General features: G+C 42.1%; 1 protein-coding gene across 2 annotated transcripts in view; it reads right to left on the minus strand.

The window, feature by feature from the left end:
- Positions 1–26,481, minus strand: part of KHDRBS2 (KH RNA binding domain containing, signal transduction associated 2) — a 602,985-nt gene that overhangs the window by 379,117 nt on the left and 197,387 nt on the right. The gene's annotated exons all lie outside the window — the stretch shown is intronic.

The following is a 26,481-nucleotide window of genomic DNA, read 5'->3' on the forward strand; positions in this document are numbered from 1 at the left end:
TTGGTCTGACTCAGTATGGTCATTCTTACGTTCTTATTTACAGGGCCAGCTCACAACATTTTGGCACCTGAGGTGGGGAGCTCAAATGATGCCCCCATCTCCCTCGCTTGGGCCAAAACTCTGAAAGATCTCAATTCTGCCTTCTTACTGTTCCACTCCTCTCATGGTACTGCTCTGCTACCTGCCCCAATAAAGGAGAACTAACATCTTAAAATGCCTTGTTCAAAAATTTTAAGTAACACTTAACTTTCAAACGCCTGAGCAGCAAATGTAACTTTCTTTTCTGCATAGTAAACACTCGCATTTTTATCTATTTGATTAGTCAAAGTGCTTTCCATGCCTTCTTGGTTGCAAAGATTTGAACTGCTTCCTGAAGGTCCACAGTCTGGGCCAGCTCATGCTTTTTTGAGATGGTTGCAAGGCCAACCAGCCTCTCCTGTGTCATTGTGGAGCGTACATGTATTTTTATTAACTTCAGCTTGAAAAAGCTTCATTCTCCACTGGTAACTGTTACAGGAAGTGTTAGAAGTATGTGCAGAACAACAAAAGCATTTGGAAAGAGGGTGGTCATCTTATTTTTGTGCATATATTCCAGAACAGCCTTTGGAGTTGATCCTGCTGAAATGCATCTTGAAATGCTTTCAGATCATCATCTAAACCACTCGCACCAATATTGTGCATGTCATCATGTGTCAACACCGTCTCTGTTGCCCTGCATTGCTGGTGTAGGTCTTCAAGTATAGTGAGGAGTTTTGTAATATCATACAATATCCCAAATATACTGCTATGTTCCTTGAGCTGCATGAAACATTTTTCAACTGACTGTATTGCACAATCTAGCACCTGGTTAAAGAATTCAACTTTGCATTGTTGTTTGGGGTCTCTTTTGGGATTATCCTGTGCCTTATAATCAAAATGTCTTCTTTTTTGGTGACTCTTGTATTCTTGAATGGGTGGGAAAATAGCTTCAGTGTGAAGTTCCTCTGCCAACTTCTGTGCACTCTTCAGAACATTTTGAAATCCCTCATCTGACCAGTAAGACTGTAGGTATGACTTTGCTTTGTTCAGTTGTTCCATTGCTCCAGATATATCAAGGTCAACACCTTGGAGTCTATTGAGGTATGTCTACACTAGCTCAGTAGTTCGAGCTAGGTAGGCAAATGAGGGCAACCGGAGTTGCAAATGAAGCCCAGGATTTAAATATCTGTTAGGTCTCCTGCACTTTGACTAACTGGAAGATCAGGCATCTCCTCACCACTCACATCCTCACTGGGTCCAGAAGACTCACCGTGAACATTTGTGTCTATGTATCTCAGGAGAGCTCCTTCCTGCTTAGATAGGAAAGCTTCTTTTGTTTTCTCTCTTTTTCTGAGTGCTTCCCCAGAGGGGGGTTTTCTTCTTTCATTCATGACTGCTGTTCTGTGCCAGCTATAGAGGCTCTCAACACTCAGTTGAAGGGGACAAATAAGCAGGCTGGTAGCAGGGCCTGAGTGAGGGAAGATATCAGTGTCTTAAGGACCCAACTGGTTTGTACTACTTCCCACTTGAGGAGAACAGGCAGTCAATGGTTCAGGGAAGCAGCAGGAAACAGGAAGCTCCTTGAGAAGCTGTTGTTAATCAGTCCAGGCTCCTGGGAGTGCTAGAGAGGTACATAAGAGGCTCCTCCTCCTCTCTCTCCCTGCAGCTTTCTGTTATTCTCCCTCACCTTTTCTCCTGCCTGTCTGTTATGTCTCTTGTGCCCTCCTTCCTCCAGCACATCACTCCACCATCTCTGTGCATCTAAAGCAGGGAGAATACAGATGTACCAGTAGGAGACACAATTTTCTACACTCTGGGTCCTAGTGGCACCTTCTCACCCCCGAAAGTCTGACACCTGCCACAATCTGGCAGTCGCCTCAGTTTGCCTCATGGTAAGGCCAGCCCTGCTTATTTAAATGAAAAAAAAAAACCCAAAATGTAATTGAGTTAAGGAACTGAGGCAATGCCGCGTAAATCTTTGTGTGTGTGTGCGCGCACACACTAGTATTCATACAACATATATATTTGAAGGATGAGCTCCAAGGGACTAGGCATCAGAAAATGCAGGATATAGTTTCCTAACAGAGAATGTATGAAATATTAATGTAATACAAACCACCTGAACTCAGCTCAGTAAGACAAAAGGGATTTAAGAAGGATCTCAAGGAATGCTTCCATCGCAGCATGCGGGAATGGGAGATAAACCTTGGGGCTACGTCTACACTGGCCCCTTTTCCGGAAGGGGCATGTAAATTTCATGAGTCGTCGTAGGGAAATCCGTGGGGGATTTAAATATCCCCCGCGGCATTTAAATAAAAATGTCCGCCGCTTTTTTCCGGCTTTTAAGAAAGCCGGAAAAGAGCGTCTAGACTGGCCCCGATCCTCCGGAAAAAGCGCCCTTTTCCGGAGGCTCTTATTCCTACTTTGAAATAGGAATAAGAGCCTCCGGAAAAGGGCGCTTTTTCCGGAGGATCGGGGCCAGTCTAGACGCTCTTTTCCGGCTTTTTTAAAAGCCGGAAAAAAGCGGCGGACATTTTTATTTAAATGCCGCGGGGGATATTTAAATCCCCCGCGGATTTCCCTACGACGACTCATGAAATTTACATGCCCCTTCCGGAAAAGGGGCCAGTGTAGACGAGCCCTGGGTGTGTCTATATGAATTCAATTTGTTCCTGCTTTGCTTAAATGTGTTAGATATTTAGCCAATGAAGTGGTATTTTTCCCATTGTAATCAACTTAATTCATGACCCAGCACCAGCTATGTTTGTATTAAATGCAGGGACAGCTAAGATATGATTACCAAATGTTTGTAATTTTGTGGGAATACAGAAAAATAGGACTGGGCTATATTGTTCCAAATGAAGAGGATCAGTTAGCAGACAGAATCCTGCAAATGCAGAGGCTTGACTTTTCAGAGCTTTAAGAAGGTAAGGGAAAGTTATTCTGGTCGGAGGGCTATATAGCTTCCCCAGCTTAGACTAGTTTGGCCTGTTCCCCCTACCACCACTGTTCAAAGAACAGAGCTAAACAGGCATCATTAGGTGCCTCTCTTCTTATGTTAATTGTGCTGGAGTTGTGTTTTTCTACTCTGCTTGCTGGGAGTAGAAATCACTGGGAGCTGAAATCATTTGAGACTGATGGGTGGAAGCTACAGCCAAGTAGTGAATGGAAGCTGATGGTGACCGAGAGGCAACAGGTGGGTGATAGAGAGATGTCACAAACATTTAACATAATAGTGGTGGCATGATGAGGGCCAGCAGACTGGTAGCTGCATGATGAGGAGGCAATGGGGCAGCAATAGAGAAGCATAATGAGTGGTCAGCAGGATGAAGGCTAAGAGCAGTGAGCAGGCAGATGGCAGGTGACCAGCAGAGTGAGTAAGATGCTTCTATATTTCCCCCCCACTCAGGATAGGAGGTGAACTCTGCAGATGCACCTGTGAATTTTGGTCTGCCCTAACTAAGGGCAGCAACTATATGTGGGGTGCAAAGAAAGGTTGAGCATGTGAAGGGGACATTTTCATTGTTGGACTTCAGAACCAGAGAGGAAAAAGACATTGCCCAACCTACTTTAGGTGGAACTTTTATTCATGGGTTTGGTTATGAACTCTGTGATGTTTTCCCAAATTAATGCCAAGTCACTTCCATCCCATTTTTATCAAGTTTCTTTTCTACACTCAATCTCTGTGCAAGTGGGGAAGCATTGCCCAGGTGTGGTGTATGAATTTTTCAAGTTACTGGGTGGGGATTTGAGCCAGTTCTGTGTTGGATGTGTAACCCCTCCTGTTGGCTAGCCCAGTGGGAGGTTATTCAGCATAAGGGAAGCTTGTGACTTCTTACACCACTGTGGGGGGAGGGCTAGGCCTGAGACTGCTTGGTGTGCTTTGTGTTGTGTATGTGTGAGTGCACCTCAGACCAGACCCACTCCGACAAATCACCAGGAACAGGCTCTATTCTGTAAAAAACATAGAACAGGAAAACAGTTCAGCAGCCCCTTCTCTCAGCATGCAGCCTGTGTGCTGCTTCTAGCACAGTCCTTGCTGAGACCCTGCTGGGGGCAGAGGGCACAACCTGGCAGGAACCAGGAAGTTCTCCCAACATGCTGCAGTTTGTAGTCCACAACTTGTAGTTCCCAGGGCTGCTGCTGAAACACTCTGGACCTTGGGCTACAGATGCATGGAGAGGAACCCCTAGATATTGGACCCAGCCCTAGCTGCTGCTGGCTTGAGCTGGCAGAAGTAGTGTACATATATATGAATAAACTTATACAGATCTATTAGTATACAAATACATGTCTTGAGCCTTCAACAGGTTACATGAGGACAGATCTATGAACCCAGATGCAAAAAACTACCAGATCAAAGACTAAATATCCACATCCTTCTCCCTTTAAAGTATATTACTGAAAAATAAAATGAAGAACCAGATTCTTCCACCTTTGTTGAGGAAAACATGCAGGCAAGAAAAGTGGCACTAGAAAGGATGAAAGTAGATAACACCTGAATCATGGGTAAATTCAGAATTAGTATCTGTATGTACTTACTGTGACAAAGTCAGGTCAGAGGGCTGTAATAGAGTGGGAGAAAGGCAGCCCTAAGAGGGGGAAAAAGCCAACTCCTTTGTTAACAAGGAGTGGACTAATTAGGAGCAGCTGACAAGGAGCTGTCTCAGGGATCAGCTGAGACAGGGCTTATTTGGATCAGTTAGGGCAAGCTGACTCCACTTTAGGCCTGCTAGAGACCTGTTAAAAGTCTCCCCTGTTAGGTGGAGGGAGGAAGAAAGCGGAGCAGAGCGCCAAATTCATAGTTACAGAGCAAGAAACAGAATGGGTGTAAGGCACTCTAGAAGGAGAGGCTGGGCTCTTTCCTCACCCCCCCCCCCCCCCCCCCCGACAGTCTACCAGGCAAACCCATGTCTGAAGAGAAGGCTGACTGCCCTGACATGGAAGATGGGAAATGTTTTGTCTGAAGCCCTTCTAGCCAAGAGCTAGAGGAGCTCTTGCGACAATACCTTCATGGAAGGCATGGATTCCAAAGATTCACACTGCTTGGACAGGAAACCATGCTATTCAAAGCTGGAGAAATAAATAAAGACAAAGTAGGGCACTTAAGCAAATACAAAATGGTCTAGCACAAACCCAACACATTTGGCAGAGGAGGGGGGAATCACAGAATGCTAGAGGGAGCCAGACAGCAAATACATACCCTGTGCAGACTATATAATGTGTACAAAAGGGCTGTGTCTACATTGGTGCGATCTTGCGCAAAGCAGCCACTTTTGTGCAAAAACTTGCTACCTGTCTACACTGGCCGTGAGTTCTTGTGCAAGTACACTGATGTTCTAATGTATGAAATCAGGGCTTCTTGCACAAGAACTCTGAGGCTCCCACTCAGGAATAAGCCCTCTTGTGCAACTGTTCTTGTGCAAGAGGCCAGTGTAGACAGGCAACATGAATTTCTTGAGCAAGAAAACCCTATGGTTAAAATGGCCATCAGAGCTTTCTTGAGCAAGAGTGTATCTACACTGGCATGGATGCTCTTGCGCAAAAGCACAGCTCTTGCGCAAAAGCACATACCAGTGTAGACGCTCTCTTCTGGAAGAGTTTTTGCACAAGAACTCTTCTACAAAAGAGTTCTTGCACAAGATCATGCCAATGTAGATGTAGCCAAGGACTAAGACAACATCAGTTAGGCAGTTTTGTTTCTATGAAGCTTTGTAATTGGCAATGGGCTAACAGGGTGAAATTTGATCATGTGTCTAAAATAGGCCTCTGAATTGTGTAGAGCTACACCAATTAGTATCAGCTAAGGATCCGCTTCTGCATATTTAAGGTGTAGGTTTAAGCCTATAGGGCCAATTTCCAAAGGTATTGAAGTGTTTAAGGGTACAGATAGGTGCTTAGGGGCAGAGTACTAAACTGGGCAGCTAACTTGATTTTTCTGGTGTGCCTAAGTGAGTTAGCTACTTATCCTGCTTCAGTGGTTCTGAAAATCCCACTAGACACCCATCCACAACTTCAGGTGCCTAAATGCCTTTAAAATGTGTCCCATGGATAAAATCAATGGAAACAAAAGACAGTTACCATTCATAACTAGTGTTCTTCAAGATGTGTTGTTCATGTCCATTTCAACTTGGGTATGAGCGTGCCATGTGCACAGTTGCAGGGAAGATTTTCCCTAGCTGGATACCGTAGGTTGGCAGGGAAGACTCCCTAGAGTGGCACCAGTATGGTTAGGTATATAGCACCCTGCCAACCACCCTCTCCCTCAGTTCCTTCTTACTGGAAGTGACTCTGACAGAGGGGAGTGGGAGGGTTTTGGAATGGACATGAGTAGCACATCTCGAACACCAATTATGAAATGTAACTGTCTTTTCTTCTTGGAGTCATTGCTCATGTGCATTCCAAATTAGGTGATTTCCAAGCAGCTATCCAGCGGAGGGGTCAGAGATCACTGATTTGCAGCATGTAACACTGCCCTTCCAAATACAGCATCCTCTCTAGCATGATATTGGATGGCATAGTAGAAAGAAAATGCATACACAGAGGACCATGTGGCCACTAGACAAATGTCTTGGATGGGAACATGTGCTAGAAAGGCTGTTGATAAGGCCTACACCTGAGTCGAATGGGCAGACAGATGAGGCACCTTCACTAATTCGTAATGGCTGTGTCTAGGCTGGCCAGTTTTTCTGGAAAATCAGCCGCTTCTCTGGAAAATCTTGCCAGCTATCTACACTGGCCACTTGAATTTCCGCAAAAGCACTGACTTCCTACTGTAAGAAATCAGTGTTTCTTGCAGAAATACTATGCTGCTCCCGTTCAGGCAAAAGTCCTTTTGCCAAAGGCAAACTCTTCAGTGAGGCCAAAGATTCTGGTCCCATAGTCAGTGATGCTGGATGGGGAACTCTCTGTCTCTTCTAGTTCTTGATGTAAAGGCTCTACAGATCTTACACTTGTCTGCAAAATGGGCCACTCCCAAACACTTTGGGCAGGAGTCATGCAGATTGCCCATAGGCATAAGCTTCATGCACTGTCTGCATTGCTTGAAGCCAGGGAGCTGAGGCATGCCCTTGCTCCCATGGGGGAAGAACAAAACCAGAGTCCCTGCTATGAGCTTAACCACTACTTAACACTTCAGAAAAGCCAACTACAAGTGTCATTAGGGAAAGCATGCTTGCTGGAGGCAAGAGACTCTAGCTCCAACAACTGTCATGGATAGTAAGAGGAGCTGAGGGAGGGGGTAATCAGCAGCGTGCTATATCCCTAGTCATACTGGTGCTACTCTAGGGGTCTCCCCAACTGACCTACAGTGTCCAGTTAGGGAAAATCTTCCCATCAACTGTGCACATGGCATGCACACACCTAAATTGGAATGCACATGAGCAATCACTTGAAGAAGAACAATAACATTACAAAGTACAAAATAAACTAGTCTGTGAAGTCCTGGGCAACATCATTTCAAGGACTAGCAGGTGAGAAATTGCTAGACCTGGTCTTATTAATGCTCATGTATTCTGTATGGGTATGTCTACACTACACCATTATTTTGAAATATCCAATTTCAAAATAGTTATTCTGAAATAGCTTATTTTGAAATAACGTGTCTACACACAAAATGCATTTCAAAATAGCATTTTGCTATTTCAAAATAGTATGTCCACACTGAGTGGATGCTGAATCGCATTTAAGGCTGGCCAGAACCAGGTCCGGCAGAACATCAGGTCAGGAGTTAGTTTGTGTGGCTGCTGCCTGAGGCTATCTGAGATCTGTGCTTAAAGGGACCCCTCCACGTACCCGACAGCTGATTCTAAGGTTTCTTTGCTTGCTTGCCTACCTCGCAAAAGGACAGCAAAACATTTTTTCTGTGCGTGCTCTGGTTGCTCTCACTCAGGACACCACAGCATTCTGCAGCATGGAGCTGGAGCCGCCCCTGGGCACTCTGGTGCTTCTCCTGGACGTGTTGCTGCGATTCTGGCAACACATTCTACATGTAGTAACAGTCTCCCTGCTGTGCCCCACAGGGGCTTGTGCCTCATTTCTCCCTCACATCCTTCCACTTACCCTTCCCTAACCCCCCTTCCCTCTGTACAATAAAAGACACAGGTGTTCATTATAACAAAGCCTCTTTATTGAACAAAACTGGGGTGGAGGGTATGAAACTGAGGTGACACTGGTGAAAGAAAGTGGGAGAGGGGAGGGTGGGAGAGGGGAGGGGGAAACCTGGGAGGAGGGAGCTGGCAGGTGGAGGCAAGGAGAGGAAGGAGAAGGAGAAGCTCAGGGCTCAGGGTTGGAGGTCTTGCTGGCCCAACTGTCTCCCAGCACCATTGGTGCAGGGGTCTCAGCATCCCTGGGGGTGTGGGGAGGGTGGAGAGGAAGAAGCGGGAAGGGGAAAAGGAGTAGGAGGAGGAGTGGTAGTTGGGGAGGCAGCAGGGGCTGTAGCAGCAGGAGGCAGCAAGCTCTGCCCCAGGGTTGATGACCACCTGGGGGGCACGGACTGTCCTGCCCCCCAGGATGTGGTTCACAGCATCAAAACAGGGTCAGGGGTCTGGGTCTGCCCCTGGTTGGGAGCTGCCCCCTGTGGCCCTGGTATACGCCTGCCGCAGCTCCTTTATCTTCATGCGAACCTCCTCCTCATGTGGCCTTTGGTGGCCAGGCTGGCAGCCATCCGCCTATAGACGGTTGTGTTCCTCCATTTAGTGTGGAGATCATGGACGTTGGAGGCATCCCCCCAAACCTGAATTAGGTCCCTGATCTCTGCACTGGACCAGGCAGGCGCCCGCTTTTTCTGGCCCCTGGCAGGTTCCTGGGAGCTGGCAGACTGGTCCTGGGGAGCGGTGGAGGGCTGGCTGGCACTGGCTGCCTGGCTCATGCTGGGGCCACTGGGTCAGGTGCAGCGACTGCTGGCTCTGGGCTGGCAGGCTTGGAGTTGGCACAGGCACTGTGGGCCCAGTCTACTCCTTTAAGGGCTCTGGGGAGAGGGGGAGGAAGAAGAGTTTTTGTGGTTGTTCCCAAAGTGGCTACCAGAGCACCCTGGGAAGGGCTGGAGGCACCCTATTCCGAAATAAGTATCTACACAACGCTTATTTCAAAATAGCAATTTCAAAATTGGTGCTATTCCTTGTGGAATGAGGTTCACCAATTTTGAAATAAGCCCTCCACTATTTCAATTTAATTTCAAAATAGCGGTTTGGCTGTGTAGACGCTGGTAAAGTTATTTCAAAATAACAGCTCTTATTTCGAAATAACTTTGCTGTGTAGACATACCCTATAAAAATAAGGTAAAAATTAGTGTGTATATTTTGAAAGCCTGAGCATGTTCCAAACAAACTCAACTCACAATGGGTACTTAAAAAAGAGCTCAAATATGTATACATCACAAATTCTAGCTTACGGCCCCCATTTTTGTTGTTGTTCAGCATTTTGTATTTTATCAAATACAATGGCCTTATTTAACAATGGCCATCTGAAGATACGCAGGTGCCACTGTTTCCATGGAGATGCAGAAATGTCATTGCGTGATATGTAGTATTTTGAGGCCACTTCCTCTTTGTGAAAAGAGATGAGAGTTCATGCCAGACCACATCTCAGTTGTTCGTCTGGCTGTGGTTGGGGTGGAGAGATGGCAGGCAGTGATTTTTCCAGATTCAGTGTTGAGCAAAAAGTAAAACATGAAAAGAATTTTAATATCTTCAACAGGGAAAAAAAGATTGTGTAAAACCACAAAACTAATCAAATTGAGGAAAGGTACAGATTGGGACTATACAGAAAGTCATATAAACACCTCTGCACTACATGCAGTGGCTCAAGAGTCACATTTGAGCTATCCATTTCTTTCTAAATCTCTGAGTATATTTCAAAGTTTAACTGTTTTCAGTTCTGCATTTACAGCTGCCCTATTGCCATGCATATTGATTGCTGCAGGTTGTAGTGTACAGTGGTGTAAAGCTGGGGTCAGGAAGGACTGTTTCCATAACCCATGACTAAGTCTTCCTTACAGCTAGTTTAAAATAATGACCACGGAAAGAGCAAAAGCTTTTGATATTTGCATATCTTGTTATCCAGAAAGTTTAAAGCACAGATTTACAGGCTGCAGCTTCAGAGGGCCCTGTTACAAATGTGAGAGAAAAGAAAAAGACACCGACATGCTTGGGTGCCTTTAAGGACCCAGAAAAAGAACATGGCATGGAATTAAAGTATAACCACTGTTCTTCTTCAGAGCACAATAACATGGGCATTAATTTTACAGGGGACAACTTGAGGGCAAATAGAGAGCTTCAGTCCATCAACTATATCAGTTTGACTGCTGCAGTAGCAAATTCCCCACCCCATTGCCCTAAACAAATGGAATTTAGACTTTCTAAACTTGTGTTTTTATGTGTAATTTTAATCCAGGCAATGCTATGATTCTTCCTTCATCTTGTTATGGATATAGAGTTTCTGTCACTTATTGAGAAAAAGTGGTGCTTCCAGAAGACCTAATCCAGCAGAACATGAGGTTGCTAAATTGACAGTGTCAGCAGGCTTTTAAAAATACAAGTTTATCATTGATCATCTCTGGTATTATTAAAAAGAGTTGTTCACTTTTAAAATGTTCTTTTTGGCAAATACTTTGTATACTGCTAAAGCACCAACCAACCAGTCAACTAACCAATCAATCAACCAACTTACCAACTAACCAATCAATCAATGAATGTCCCAATACAAAAACTTACCAAAGAATGGGCTAACCCAGTAAATGGAAAAGCATTCTTCTTTGGTTACATCTATTCTATGAGCTAGGGGGCTAATTTACAGCTCTCACACAGGTCTTCACACTGAAAACAGAAGTGTAGCCACAGTAACATCAGCAGCACCATCCTGAGCTAGCTATCTTCAGTATGTAAGTGCAACATTCAGACATGTATATACTCAGGACTACTCTACTGTGCTGTCACTGCTATTGCCCATTCTAACACGGCTACAATACTGTTTTTAGCAGGCTAGCTTGATGAAAGCCAGCATGAATAACATTGTAGTGTTGGTGCAATCTAAGGGTACGTCTAGACTACAGGGTTTTGTCGACGGAGGTTTTGTCGACAGATACTGTCGACAAAACTTCTGTCGACATAGCGCTTCTAGACACACTCAGTTCTGTCGACAAAGCAAGCTGCTTTGTCGACAAAACCTTGTAGTCTAGACGCAACCCTACAGGCAATAACACCTTCTGTCGACAGAACTCTGTCGACAGAAGGTGTTATGCCTCGTAAAATGAGGTTTACCAGCATCGACAAAACTGCTGAGTTCCGTCAACGTTATGTCGACAGAACTCAGCGGTAGTGTAGACGCAGGTATAGTTTTGTCAACAAAAGTCCACTTTTGTCGACTAAACTCAGTAGTCTAGACACACCCTAAGAGAGAGTGGCCTTAAGCCCAAGTTCAGCAGTCTATCCCTATTCAGTAAAACTTATATGCAAGTGTCTAATTTTAATGTGTTTAAGTACATAGTTAAATGATTTTCTGAATAGGGATGGACTTAAGTATACATTTAAATACTTTGCTGAATGAGGTCCTTAGAGACAGATCTAAAGTCCACTGCAATCAATGAGAATATTTTTAAACTAAGCATAGAATAGTTCATGAGGCTACACAAGATTAATTAAGCCACTTTTCCTAACCCCTGATCTTGGGTAGGCTGTGAAATCAATTAGTCAACATCTGTAAGTTTTGGGAGAGGGGGAGCCTATACAGGAAGGATGGGCTCCACCTAAACCAGGGTGGAACCAGACTGCTGGTACTAAACATTAATAAGGCCGTAGAGCAGTTTTTAAACTAAGAGATGGGGGAAAGCCGATTGGTGCGGAGATGCACGTAAATCGGAGAGAGACTTCTCTTATAGGAGAATCCGTTGATAGAGATTCTCTAAGCTGTAGTCGGAAAGAGAGGAGGGGAAAGGGCAAACCATTGGCCAGAGCTGACAAACAACCGCATACAAAGGAATCCAATGCATCAGGGAAGGGCAGACAAATAACCAGTGGCAAATTTTTAAAGTGCTTGTACACAAATTAAAACTAATAAAAGAAAGTTCTTCTTCACACAGCGTGTTGTCAACCTGTGGAACTCCTTGCCAGAGGAGGCTGTGAAGGCTAGGACTATAATAGAGTTTAAAGAGAAGCTGGATAAATTCATGGAGGTTAGGTCCATAAAAGGCTATTAGCCAGGGGATAAAATGGTGTCCTTGGCCTCTGTTTGTCAGAGGCTGGAGAGGGATGGCAGTAGACAAATCGCTTGATCATTGTCTTCGGTCCACCCTCTCTGGGGCACCTGATGCTGGCCACTGTCGGTAGACAGGATACTGGGCTAGATGGACCTTTGGTCTGACCCAGTATGGCCGTTCTTATGTTCTTATGTTATGTTCTTATGTTAAGTTAGAGAAGCCTGAGGGTTCCTCTAACTTGCTTCAGTTGCCAATGGAGTTCAGAGGCTTACATTGAACTAAACATCAGCAGGGATAGGAACAGATTGGCCCTGTCTTCTATGCAAGCCAGATGTGGTGGAAGTAATTGTGGTGTGAGAGCTACCCCACTGTTGATAGCTCTAGTAGCATTAAAATCACTATAAACTGGAGGCATAGTGCAAAGGGGTCATAGCAGGGCACAGGATCTGTGACCATAATTGTAAGACATATTTTATTATTGTTTTTAAACTTTCCAGAAAAAAATTACCCAGATGTCAGATGTGCCCTGTGACATTCAGGGCCTTGTTTCTGGAAGAAAGGTAAAGAGCTACATGAAATGTCTAGGGACTCCAGATTGGTATATCTATGTACATACTCCCCCAAAGTGTGTGGAGTGCAATCACTAGGTATGAGATAGCAAACTAAAACACAACTGATACAAATAACATTGGAAGAGAAGGACAATAAGGAAAAGAACAGCCACTACTACTATCTGGCCACAACTGAGCTTTTGAGGCCAACACTGTTTTATGATAATAAAAGTAACATGGGTATTTTATAGTTAGAGCCCTACCAAATTCACAGTCATGCAAAAACTTGTTACAGACTGTGGAATCTGCTCTTTTGTGTGCTTTTATCCTATACCATACAGATTTCAAAGGTGCGGGGAGACCATTGTTTCGTAAATTGGAGGCACTGCTCCAAAAGGGAGTTGCAGGATGGTCACAATGTTAATTTAGGGAGGTCACAGTAATGCCACCCTTAATTCTGCACTGCCTTCGGAGTTGGGCAGGTGGAAAATGGTGGCTGTTGACCAAGCATTCAGCTCTGAAAGTAGCACGCTGTCAATGGAGGTGCAGAAGTAAAGGTGGCAATACCATACCATGCCACTCTTACTTCTGTGCTGCTGTCTTGAGATCTGGGTTGATGGAGAGTGGTGGCTACAGACTGAGGGCCCAGCTCTGCTGGTAGTAGTACAAAAGTGCGATAACAGCATATCACACTATCCTTACTTCTGCACTGCTGCTGGCAGTGGCTCTATAGTGAACAGTGAACACTTAGAGATTCAAAAAGAGCCTTCTTTTTGCCTGATGTTTGTGACCTTTAGGACTAACCTGCCTTTTTGCCTACATTTTCTTATAGTTTGATTATGAGATTATTATGATAGATTAAAATAGGTTTATATTAAAATAAGTTGTAATGCAAAGAACCTACTGGCCACATCCTGTATATTGAGCTAAGGCAAAGTTGGCTTACATATTCAGGAACTTTCACCTAGATAGATAGTGGTATAATATAGCAACATTTAATGGGATAGGGGGCTCCCAAGAATAACTTCCAACTTAACAGGCACACTATAACTTGATAAAACCCGAAATAACCAGTTAAGACCAGACTGAATAACCAGGTAGGACAGAAATAACAATTATGATATTTAACCACAAAAGGAGCCATGGAAACAAATGGACTTTTATGATAAGTTGAGATCAATGATGTACAGACCTATAGGAAAAAGACACTTCACTATTAGTAAGGGGAGAAAATACAAATCAGGAGAAAGGGAAACATCCCCAACTGCATATGCATCATATATAACAACATCAATGTAACATATAAAAGTGGAATACCAATCTAAGGGCAGTAGGAGAAGGACATGTAGTTCCTGGGAGGTGCCAGAATGATGGCCATTGGTGATGATTCGGAAGGTAATGGTGATGAGGATGATGATGGATAACACTTCAGGTAGTTCTAAAAGGAATAGTGTGAATATATGAAATATAGATATATATTCCCTATCCATCATGTTAAGTTGGGGTGTTTGTGATTGTCCTAAAGGTATTAATAAAAGATATTTGCAAATATATAAGAGTTCCTATAGTGTGAGTGTTGCAACTATACACATCTGCATACCCAACCAAGGAATAATTTAAATAGTGGGTCTAATCTTAGGACAAGGAGCTACCAACCCTCAAAATTGTAACTGGAAATTCATAAGTAATCTATATCATTATGCACAATCTAAAGATTAGGCAACAGAATCATTTGCTAAATCTTTACCTAGCATACTGTCATTCACAATATTTCATTCACTTGCCAAGGATTTTATTATGCCTGCTATTTCTATTTCATTGGTTTTTGTGATAAAGACATTTTCCCATTAGGAAATGGACTAAAACTATCAAATCATTTCACATAGGCCACTGAACAGCTGCCAGGCGGTAATGACTTTCAGTCACCTTTTTTGCTAGGTTCGTTTTCAAACCTGTGACCTGGAAGTGAAAGTCTCTGTAGTCCTGTTTAAAGCATTCAATCTCTGCAATACTTAAACACTTTAGCAATCACACACCCTTAATACTGTGCTATCAACTAAGTGATAATAAACTCATTCATATGAAATACAGGCAGCTATACATGCCAAATTACTATTAACTGTTTCTTTTGGCATAAATAATATGATGTTGTAAGTGAATTGTTGATGACTGGTTTAGATAATTCAAGTATAATATGTCCTTGGCACATAAACCTTGCATTCTTTGTATTTTGTAAATAATACAAATGAATAAGCACCATGCTGACCAGTAAGTGTTAAAGATCTATTCAGCTTGGTTTGCTTATATACTACACAATGAACTGTATTTGCATACACAATATCAGTGTGACATTTACTACCTAAATGCCACCCAATGTAAAAAATCAATATAAAAATAGAAAAAAAAGTTGAAGTTTGTACACTAGGTAACTACATATTGCACAACACAGTACGTTACTGCTTTGACTTATTTGTACTGTGTAATTACTATGCTGTATCTCAAAACATTAACAGGAGACAACTCATTCTCTTACAAGAATGATAAATACAATGTATTTGACTCTATCACCCATGATTAATAGGGTCTTTTTTATTCATGAAGTTAGATGTCAGACTCGACTGAAAAATGTGTATCATCTTAAATGTATTTATTCCAAAGCCTGGTAAAATCACTCTACATTCCTATAGATGGGATACAATAACAACCACATTTCACTGTTTTATGGATTAAAACAGAATGTATGTCAAATGATGACCTTAAACTTTCTGTGTTGGAAATTTCATTTAAAAATTGCCAAACAAAGTGGCTTCCAGAATAATTCATTATAAATGATTCATGTGAAGTCTTCCATAGTTTCCAAACCACACTCCTGAAAGAATAAATCCTTGAAGCTTCAAAATTATAAACATTGGCATTTTTTGTGCTCAGGGCTAACATTCTAAATCCTGCCCACAGGAAATGACTCCTGGGACTGCATACTACTGCTGCTGTATGATGCTTTTGTGTTTCCTGGATATACTTTCTCTCCTTTTTTCTTCTCCTAGTTACATTTGGTTTATTTTTAAGACCTACACAATACTTCTTTTTAAGACATACTGTATTTCTATATCTTGCGTGAAAATAATTGTTAGGAAGGTTATATTAATGCTGACTCAACATGGCTTGTAGAGACATGTGTCTCTTTAGAAAAATTCTAAAATATTTTTCTAGATCAATGAGTGATTCTTTAAATTGATTTTGACCTAAGGAAAGAAAGGTCATTTTTGTTTAAAAAATATTTTCCAAAAACAGAAGCCACTTTTGAAAGTTTTGACCTTAGTATCTTCATACGAGAAGAAGAAGAAAGGAGCACAATTAGAAAAATGCTCAATTGAAAAACTTCTCACAAGACCTAAGGGATAATTAGTAAATGCTAAGAGATTATGCTTTACATAATTTTTACTCAATCCGTACTTGCTTTTAAAGACAATAGACTGTTTGATGAATCCATAGCTTTATCTAAATCAACTTCTGCAGTAACATCAATCATGTTTGAATCCACAGACCATGAACTCAATGGATACCAATGAGCATAAAACTAGGGTGAATCAGGTCCCATGTATTTCTGCCATCCAGAACCCAGATGGAAAGGTATGATATTTCTGAATCAAAACTAGCCCAAAAGTATGTTAAAATGTCACAATGTGATGAGAATGCTTTTATTTTCAAGGAGATAGGGAAGAGCGTCATTTTAGAAAGTGATAACCAAAGCATTTAAGCACTTCTGGCTGTTTTAATCAACGGTAATTATATTTTTTGCATATAAAATTGCAATATCTAACCTATACCTTCAATACCTGAAGGGGGAGACATTTCAATTTAATTCTTCTTTTTTAGACTCATTGAATTATTTTGCTCTCTTTTCCAATATTAAAGACTTTTCAGGAGCTTCAGGGAGTAGCCAAGTTAACCTTAGCAATCTTAGCAATCTATCTATTGACTTTGATTTTTATCTGCTTAGGTTTAAGTACCCATTCTCCAGATACTTACTGATGCTCTGTCTCCCACCCCCCTTCTTTATTCTTTCCTTTCCCCTCCCCTTTCACTCTCCTATTTATTTCGAGTTTTCATATCCCCCTCATAATTCCGGTCATCTGAAGAAGTGGGCTGTGCCCACGAAAGCTCATGATACCATCTACATGTTTTGTTAGTCTATAAAGTGCTACCAGACCATTTGTTGTTTTTTAAAGAATTTTCAGAATTTCCAGCAATGGGTCTACAATTTATTATTAAATTAAATCTTTGTCTTGGCACAGAAAGAATCATTCAGTGGGTGACAGAATAAAGGGATAAAGGGACACAGTTTGTTTTATACTATAAAACATACTTTTCAACATGCGGTACTTTAAAAGTTTTATGCAAAATATGCGGTTGCTTTTTATATCTGCTGCAGTACTCTGCAAAAGTGAAATTATCTATAGATCAAATACTGCATGAATACTATGACTGGACTGATGGGAAAATACTTTATTGTTCTCTGACAGACAAAAAGTAAGTCTGTTCAGATGATGTGTCTGAAACTGGAATATCAGAAAACTTAGTATCTGATTTTGGACAGAGCTTGTTGTCCCGACAATAGGAAGAAAGAAGAGTAGCAAAATACACACCCTGGAGTTCAGAAGAGCAGACTTTGACTCCCTCAGACAACTGATGGGCAGGATCCCTTGGGATGCTAACATGAAGGGGAAAGGAGTCCAGGAGAGCTAGCAGTATTTTAAAGAAGCCTTATTAAAGGCACAGGAAGAAACTATCCCAATGCGCAGTAAGAAAAACAAATTTGGTAGGTGACCAGACTGGCTTACCGGGGAAATCCTTGGTGAGCTTAAGCACAAAAAAGAAGCTTACAGGAAGTGGAAACTTGGACAGATGACTAGAGAGGAGTATACATATATTTCTCGAGAATGCAGGGGAGAAATGAGGAAGGCAAAAGCTCAATTGGAATTGCAGCTAGCAGGGGATGTGAAGGGTAACAAGAAAGGTTTCTACAGGCATGTTAGCCATCAGAGGGTGACCAGAGAGAGTGTGGGGCCCTTACTGAATCAGGGAGATAACTAAGTGACAGATGATGTGGGAAAAGCTGAAGTATTCAGTGCTTTCTTTGCCTCTGTCTTCACAGACAAGGTCAGCTCCCAGACTACTACACTATGCAACACAGTATGGGAAGGAGGTAGGCAGCCCTTGGTGGAGAAAGAACAGGTTAAGAACTATTTAGAAAATCTAGACATACACAAATCCATTGGTCCTGATTTAATGCATCCAAGGGTACTGAAGGAGTTGGCAAATGTCATTGCAGAGTCTTTGGCCATTATCTTTGAAAACTCATGGTGATCTTGAGCGATCCCAGATTATAGGAAAAAGGCAAATGTAGTGCCCATCTTTAAAAAAGGGAAGAAGGACAATACAGGGAACTACAGACCAGTCAGCCCTACCTCAGTCCCTGGAAAAATCATGGAGGGGGTCCTACAGGAATCCATTTTGAAGCACTTGGAAGAGGAGAAAGTGATCAGGAACAGTCAACATGGATTCACCAAGGGCTGGTCATGCCTGACCAATATGATTAGCTTCTATGATGACGTAACTGGCTATGTGGATATGGGAAATTTGGTGGATGTGATGATATACCTTGACTTTAGCAAAGCTTTTGATACGGTCTCCCACAATATTCTTGCCAGCAAGTTAAGGAAGTATGGATTGGATAAATAGATGGTAAGGTGGATAGAAAGCTGGCTAGACTTTCGGGCCCAATGGGTAGGTTCAAGGACAAATATAGAGTCCTGCACTTGGGACTGAAGAATCCCAAGCATTGTTACAGGCTCGGGACTGACTGTCTAGGTAGCAGTTTAGCAGAAAAGGACCTGAGGATTACAGTGGATGAGAAACTAGATATGAGTCAACAGAGTGCACTTGTAACCAAGTAGGTGAATGGAATATTAGTTTGCACTAAGAGGGGCATTGCCAAAGATCTAGAAAAGTGATTATTCCCCTTATTCAATACTAGAGGGGCCACATCTGGAGTATTGCATGCAGTTCTGGGCTCCCCACTACAGAAAGGATGTGGACGCATTGGAGAGGATCCAGCGGAGGGCAACCAAAGTGATTAGGGGACTGAAGCACATGACCTCTGAGGAGAGGCTGAGGGATTTGGTTTATTTAGTCTGCAGAAGACAAGAGTGAGGGGAGATTTGATAGCAGCCTTTAACTTCCTGAAGGGAGGCTCCAAAGAGGATAGAAAGATGCTGTTCTCAGTAGTGACAGATGGCAGAACTAGGAGCAATGATCTCAAGTTACAGTGGGGGAGATCTAGGTTGGATATTAGGAAAAACTATTTCACTAGGAGGGTGGTGAAATACTGGAATGGATTACCTAGGGTGGTGGTGGAATATCCCTCCCTAGAGGTTTTTAAGTCTCAGCTTGACAAATCCCTGGCTAGGTTGATTTAGCTGGGATTGGTCCTGCTTTGGGCAGGGGGGCTGGACTTGATGACCTGCTGAGGTCTCTGATTCTAGTTCTATGATTCTGTGTTATCAATTAAGGTCCCTATTCAGTTTGTCACTTTTGCACTCTCTTGAACAAGATGTAGTCTGCTCTGTAGGCAACTCTGGTAAATAAAAGGCACATAGAGGAATGGGTCAATGAAAGTCCCTTTCACCTGAGGGACACCTCTTATAATCCCCTGGAATGAACATGCGCACACACCAGAATAATATAAGGAATATAGGAAAGGTAAATATGTATTACATTCAATACAAGGCCCCAAAGTCTTATTGGTACATAGTCTAATTACATCTGCACTCAGTGGTCAGGAGTCATGGGCAAAGTTCCAGTCTGGGAGTGAGTCATATGTGTTTCTGAGGGTATGTCTACACTACCACCCTAGTTCGAACTAGGGTGGTTAATGTAGGCAACCGAAGTTGCAAATGAAGCCCAGGATTTGAATTTTCCGGGCTTCATTTGCATCTTGCCTGGCGCCGCCTTTTTTAAAGCCCCGCTAGTTTGGACTCCGTGCCCGCGGCTACATGCGGCATGGAGTAGGTAGTTCGGATTAGGCTTCCTATTCCGAACTACCGGTACACCTCGTTCCACGAGGAGTAACGGTAGTTCGGAATAGGAAGCCTAATCCAAACTACCTACTCTGTGCCGCGTGTAGCCGCGGGCACGGAGTCCGAACTAGCAGGGCTTTAAAAATGACGGCGCCCGGCGAGATGCAAATGAAGCCCGGGAAATTCAAATCCTGGGCTTCATTTGCAACTCCGGTTGCCTACATTAACCACCTAGTTCGAACTAGGGTGGTAGTGTAGACATACCCTGATTGTCTTCAGTGCCAGTAAGCTTTCCCCAACAAACCCCTCCAGTACCTTCTGCTGCTACTCTCTGCAACCTCCACAGAGCAACAACCTCCCCACTTAGCTAGCTACATCCTCCTTCCTTATTCCCAATGTGAAAACAAAAGCTTCAGTACTTGCAGCTTCACACAGCTCTGGGATAGTGGTATTAGGCTCAGCTCTGGTTTGTCATTCTCCAATGATTCCTCCCTGGCACAGTTCTCCATCTGGCTTCTGTCTTGAGGCTTCTGTCTTGACTGCTCTCCCTTCCAGGTTTCAGGCAAGTTCTCCACTGCTTCTTTCACTGAGGGTATATCTAAACTACATGGCTCTGTCAATGGAGCCATGTAGATTTGTTTGTTTGGCAAAGGGAAATGAAGCTGTGATTTAAATAATCGCGCCAACATGAAAGCCCTTTATCGACCTCCCTGGTAAACCTCATCCTATGAGGCATAATGGGGAGGTTGATAAAGGGCTTTCAGGTCGGTGCGGAAGCGTCCAGACTTGCGCGCTGAGCCGACAAACAGCTGATTAGCTGTTTGTCGGCTAGCGCGGCAGCCATTTAAATTTAAACGAAGCCACGATTATTTAAATCGTGGCTTCATTTCCCTTTGCTGACCAGCCTAATCTACATGGCTCCATCGATGGAGCCATGTAGTTTAGACACACCCTGACTGAAGTCATTTGCTGTAGCTCTGTCTGGAGCTTCAGACACACACTCCCTTTCAGTCTCAGGTGCAATCCTGCTCCTCTTGGAGTCAATGAAAGCTTTTTTTCCCCATTGATTTCACTGGGAACAGGATCAGACCCATAATATAATAAGGCCTCAACAGAGCAAAGCTTTTAAACATGTTTAGATTAAGCACATGAATAATCTCATCTCTAATCAGTAAAGCCCTTAAGCATCTAGTTAAGGGATTTGCTTAACTGAGGCCAAATAGTTTAACATATCTCAAAAAACTTCACAAGAAAAATGTTAAAGAGAACAGCTCTACTTCTCACGTACATATATCTGTAGATTTTCATCATTTTGTATCATAATTAAACTGTCATTGTAGTTGTTTTGAAATTGTTTAATACCCCAAAGGTACTTATAAAAACAAAATTTGCTTACAACTGAGAATCAAGTGTAATGGAATTCTGTATCTGATATTTCCGTAGAGCCCATTGTTTCTGTCTGGTCTCAAGTGAATAACTTTATTGCATATTGCATGCCATTCCATACCTGGAATGTCTTGTGCAATCAACTGGAATTTTGAATGCATTATGGTAACAAGATCTTGTTCACAAATAAGTAGTCACAAGAAGATATATGTAAAAACTCCAAATGATACACAGCCTCACAAAAGCAATATACCTTTGTCAGTGTTGGGCTTTCTCTCACTTCACCATTCGGCCCCCACTGAGGCACTGCTAGCAAAACTCCATCCAGAGGCACTGGGATGCTCTATACCTGATGTGGAGCACCCCAGGGACGTCTCTTGATGGAGAAGTATAGGTTCTGCCTAAATCAAAGTGGAACCAGATTGCTGCCATGTAAAATTTAGAATAAGATTGTAGAAGATATTTTAAACTAAGAGCTGAGAGAAAACCAACAGATGGTGAGGAGTACATGGTTTGAGCAGAGATCTTCCTTATGGATGAAATTACTAAAGTGGGGACTCTATGGGTACGTCTAGACTCCAAGGTTTTGTCGACAGAAGTTTTGTCGACAGATACTGTCGACAAAGCTTCTGTCGACAAAGAGCGTCTAGACTACATTCAGTTCTGTCAACAAAGCAAACTGCTTTGTCGACAAAACCCTGTAGTCTAGACACACCCTATATCTCAGCAAAGAGGAGAGGATAGGTTTGGTGAAGTATAAGTAAAAGCTAGTGAGGAACAGTCAAAAATAAATCAGCTCCATTGAAATATAACACATAAGAGTAAGGAACTGATTATTTACAAAATATGAAAGTGCTTATGTATAAATGCTAGACATTTAAATACTAGATGAGTGAACTAAAGTTCCTAGTCTTGAAGGAGGATATGGATATAATATGCATTACAGAAACTTGGTGGAATAAGGGTTATCAATGGGACATGATAATACGAGAGTACAAAATAAGGGTATGTCTACACTGCCACCCTAGTTCGAACTAGGGTGGCTAATGTAGGCATTCGAAGTTGCAAATGAAGCCCGGGATTTAAATATCCCGGGCTTCATTTGGATCTTTCCGGGCGCCACCATTTTTAAATCCCCGTTAGTGCGGACTCTGTGCCCGCAGCTACACGTGGCATGGAGTAGGTAGTTCAAATTATGCTCTCTAATTCGGAGTACCATTACTCCTCGTAGAATTCGAACTACCGTTACTCCTCGTAGAGGTGTACCGGTAGTTCGAATTAGGAGCCTAATTTGAACTACTTATTCCGTGCCGCGTGTAGCCGTGGGCACGGAGTCTGCACTAACGGGGATTTAAAAATGGCGGCTCCCGGCAAGATGCAAATGAAGCCCGGGATATTTAAATCCCGGGCTTCATTTGCAACTTTGAATGCCTACATTAGCCACCCTAGTTTGAACTAGAGTGGCAGTGCAGACATACCCTAAGTGAGAATGATGGAACTGACCATGCTAGTGGGAGACTGTCAAAATGTGTAAAAAATATATATATATATATATAGCGTCAAATATAGTAAAAATCTAATTCTACCACGTGATCCCTATGAATGGAATAAAAAGAATGTAACAGCAGAAGTATGCTACTGACCACTTGACATGCTTCTTGGTGCAGCACATTCTTGAACCCACAAGGGGAGAGACATTTCTTGATTTAATTCTAAGCAGAGCATAAGTTCTAATCCAAAAGGTGAATATAGATGAAATACCCCATGATAGCAGCCATAATGTACATAAATTTAGCATCCTTGGAGGGAAAAAGTGCCAGAAAAACTAGCCACAAAGGCATTTCACATAAAAAAGGAGAACTAAACAAATATGTGGAAGTTATTTGAAGAGAAATCAAATGAATCATTCAAAAAGAGTGAAATACCAGCAAGCTGCAAAGATTAAAAAAAAAACCCATCACAATCAAGGCTCAAAATAAATATGTATTCCAAATAATTATTTCTTCTTCTTCATCAAAATTGTAAGAGGACTAAAAAAGTGTCATCCAAACTGAACAGTGGCGTAAAATAGGTGGTTAGAGGAAAAAAAGGCACTCTTTAAAATTTGGAAGTTCAAATCATAGTGAAGAAAATAGAAAAGAGCATAAAATCTGGAAGTCAGGTACAAACGTAGAATTAGGAAGGCCAAGAAATAATTTTAAGAGCAACTAGATAAGGACACAAAAATTCACATTAAAGACAGAATAAGGACATCAGAGTCAGGAACCCCTTTCAAACAGGCAGTGGGGCCATCTTTGAGGTGCAAAGCATATGATGATGATTTCCACAGTCCCAGATTGAGATGTCAGTAGAGGACATTTTGGTAATAACTGATCAATTAAACTGTAATAAGTAACCAGGTCCAGATGGTATTCACCTGAGTTTTGAAGAAACTCAAATATGAAATTGTTTTCCAACTTATTACTTAAATCAGTATCTTACCAGATGACTGGAGGATGCCTAATGTAAAGTTAATTTTATAAAAATGAAAGGCTCCAGAGATGATCCTAACAATTACTAGCTAGGAAGCCTAACTTCTGTAACAGGCAAATTAAATTAAAAATATAATGAAAAACAAAATTAACAGACACATAGATAAACAAGATAATTGGGGATAAGTCAACATGACTTTTGTAAAAGGAAATCATGCCTCACTAATCTATTAGAATATTTTGAAGGAGTCAACAAGGGCAATGGTGATTCAATAGATATAGTGTACTTCAACTGTTAAAAAGTCCCAGATGAAGTCCTACACCAAAGGCTGTTAAGCAGAGTAGGCAGTCATGGGGAAAGAGGGTAAGCCCTCTCATAGATCAGTATTTAAAAGATAGGAAGCAAAGGATAGGCATAAGTTTTCTCAATGGAGAGAGGTAAATACGGTCCCCCAAGCATCCATACAGGGATCAGCAGTGTTCAACATATTCATAAATGATCTGGAAAATAGGGTCATCACTGTGGTTGCAATATTTTCATGTAATACAAAATAGATAAATCCATAGCTGACTGCCAAGAGTTATAAAGGGGTGTCATTACACTGGGTGACTAGGTACCAAAATGGCAGATAAAATTCAATGATGATAAGTACAAAGTAATGCACATGGAACAAATAATCCCAACTATACTCACAAAATGATGGAGTCCAAATTAGCTGTTACCACACAAGAAATAGATCTTGGAAACACTGTGGAAAACATCTGCTCAGTGTGGAGCAAAAAAAAAAAAAAACTAACAGAAAGTTAAGAACTAACAGGAAAGGGGTAGATAATAAAAACAGAAAATATCATCTTCTTCTTTGCCCTTAGCTCCTATGGGAGCATAGGCCATGAACAATTTCTTTCCAAGCCTCTCTGTCTTGTGCCACCTTTTTAATTCTCTCCAGCTTTTGCCCATTTTCCTCACATTCACATCCAGGTCTCTTCTCCAACTATTCTTTGGCCTTCCTCTTCCCCTTTTTCCCTGTGGGTTCCAGGATAGAGATTGTCTGGTAATGCTAGTTGGTGGCTTCCTCAGTGTATGGCCAATCCAATGCCATCTTCTTCTTAAAATCTCTTACTCTACTGGGCATTGCCCTGCTCTTTCCCATAAGCTAATGTTTGTAACCTTGTCAGACCACTTCAGGCCAAGGATCTTATGCAAGCATTTATTAATAAAAGTCTGCAATCATTTTATGTTTGTCCTTGTTCGCCATGATTCTGAGTCATATAGAAGTACTGATTTTACATTTGAGCTGAAGTTCTTTATTTTGGTCTGTAGCTTGATCTCTTTTGAATTCCATATGTTCCTCAAAATAATTAAAGAAAATCTTGCCTTCTGTATTCTTAATATCTTTGTCAGTACCTCCCACTTTATTTACAATACTACCTAAATAAGTAAAGGTATCAACTTCCTCCAGTGTCGTTCCTCTCAGACTGCTGTTATTTGCTGCATTCACTTTCATGATCTTGGTCTTCCCCTCGTGGATCTTCAGTTCCATCTGCTGTGAAATCTTGTCCAGCTTCACTGTTTTCAACCTCATTTTGCATTTGAAGTTGATTATGTGACAGAAGAGCTAGGTCATCAGCAAAATCATGGTTTTCTAGCTGTTTAAACAGGGTTGACTGGATTCCATTCCTCTCATTACTTTTTACTTCACTCATAATCCAATCAACAGCCAGAAGAAAAAAGAAGGGGGACAGAAGACAACCTTGCTGAACACCAGACTTATCTGGTGCCACTATATAAATTGAATAATGTGTGCTATTTTGATTGCCCCATCTCAAATATATTAGTTTGAAAATGTTCAGAGGACAACAAAAATTATTAGTAATATGAGACAGCTTCCATATGTACAGTGTCAAAACACTGAGGCTACATCCAGACTGGCCACAAATTCCGGAAAAGGGATGCAAATCAGGTAAGTCAGCATAGGGAAATCCGCGGGGGATTTAAATATCCCCCATGGATTTAAATAAACATGTCCGCCGCTTTTTTCCGGCTTGGGGAAAAGTTGGAAAAAAAGCGTCTAGACTGGCGCGATCCTCCGGAATAAAGCCCTTTTCCGGAGGATCTCTTATTCCTACTTGAAAGTTCTTGAAAGTAGGAATAAGAGATTGTCCGGAAAAGGGCTTTATTCCGTAGGATCGCGCCAGTCTAGACGCTTTTTTTTCGGCTTTTCCCCAAGCCGGAAAAAAAGCGGCGGACATGTTTATTTAAATCCGCGGGGATATTTAAATCCCCCGCAGATTTCCCTGTGCTGACTTACCTGATTTGCATCCCTTTTCTGGAATTTGTGGCCAGTCTAGACGTAGCCTGAGACTGTTCACATTAGTTAAAAGATGACCAAAGGGAGGATACTGCAGAGGAATCTTAAATCATAAGAATCATAAAAGATTAGGGTTGGAAGAGACCTCAGCAGGTCATCTAGTCCAACTCCCTTGCTCAAAGCAGGACAAACCACAACTAAATCATTCCAACCAGGGCTTTGTCAAGCCTTGCCTTAAAAAGACAAGGTATAAAGATGGATATTTCACCACAACCCTAAACAATCCATTCTAGCGCATATTGCGTGGCTTATTTTAAGTTAATTTTGAAATAGAGCACTATTCCAAAATGTCCCTTATTCTTCATGGAATGAGGTTTACAGGGACGTCAGAATAGTGAGCCCATTATATTTTGAAATAAAGGCTTGTTCAAAATAGCTATTGTGGGATACCGGAAGTATCTTGAAAGAGCTCCA

Source organism: Pelodiscus sinensis, chromosome 3, assembly GCF_049634645.1.
Source record: "Pelodiscus sinensis isolate JC-2024 chromosome 3, ASM4963464v1, whole genome shotgun sequence".
Lineage (NCBI taxonomy): Eukaryota > Metazoa > Chordata > Testudines > Trionychidae > Pelodiscus > Pelodiscus sinensis.